General features: G+C 47.3%; 1 non-coding gene across 1 annotated transcript in view; it reads right to left on the bottom strand.

Annotated features, from left to right (window-relative positions):
• Positions 1-537: 537 nt before the first annotated feature.
• LOC145274863 (large subunit ribosomal RNA) overlaps positions 538-708 on the bottom strand; it is a 5730-nt gene continuing 5559 nt past the window's right edge. Inside the window, exon 1 of the ribosomal RNA XR_013866978.1 lies at positions 538-708. This exon is cut by the window's right edge and continues 5559 nt beyond it. This is a non-coding gene — a ribosomal RNA (large subunit ribosomal RNA).

The following is a 708-nucleotide window of genomic DNA, read 5'->3' as shown; positions in this document are numbered from 1 at the left end:
TCAGTCAAACTTGCTTAAGAGGCGGCAAAGTCCCGCCGTTTACCCGTGGTCGTCGTCGGGGGTGCCGGTCGGTGTGTTTCGGCGTGTTTCTTTCTTACTTTAGCTCGCTCCTATAAGCTAACTCAGCAGCCCTGCTAAAATCAATTTATCATTATTTTCAATCTATCGAAAATCTTAATAAATGAGATTTGGTTTTCATGTGAATGTTATCATCTATAAGTTTAAAACTTTGTTTATAAAAGAAATCATGTTAATGACATCGACTGCGGCCGGGGTGCCGGAACCCCGTAAGCATTTTTTCACTCCAACTTATTTTAATAAACAGCCAGTCTAGAGTTAAGGAAGGAAAAAAATAATTATAAAAAATAATATTCGTTCGGAACGGATCGAGGAAAAACAAAAAACACGCGGAGAAATAATGGTCTCTCTCTTACTCTCCATCCACACCGCTTCGTCTTTCCGGTACGAAACGGACTCGGACTCGGACTCGGACTCGGACTCGGACTCGGTCTCCGTCTCGGTCGTCCCTCGGTGAGGACGAATCGTTTCGGTCGAGGGCTTAGTCTCAATAGATCGCAGTGTGGTGGCTGCTCTACTAAGTACGACACCCCGAGCCTGAAGTCAAGTGGTCTACGAGCGATCCCTCGTCTCACGCTCCACAGGGGGTTCGAAACAGGACGGCGACGGCAACATCCCGCCGGTCGCGCA

The sequence above is a fragment of the Euprymna scolopes genome, unplaced genomic scaffold, assembly GCF_053919585.1.
Source record: "Euprymna scolopes isolate OS-2025 unplaced genomic scaffold, ASM5391958v1 sca49, whole genome shotgun sequence".
NCBI classification, from domain to species: Eukaryota; Metazoa; Mollusca; class Cephalopoda; order Sepiida; family Sepiolidae; genus Euprymna; species Euprymna scolopes.
This window is presented reverse-complemented; position numbering and strand designations above follow the sequence as displayed.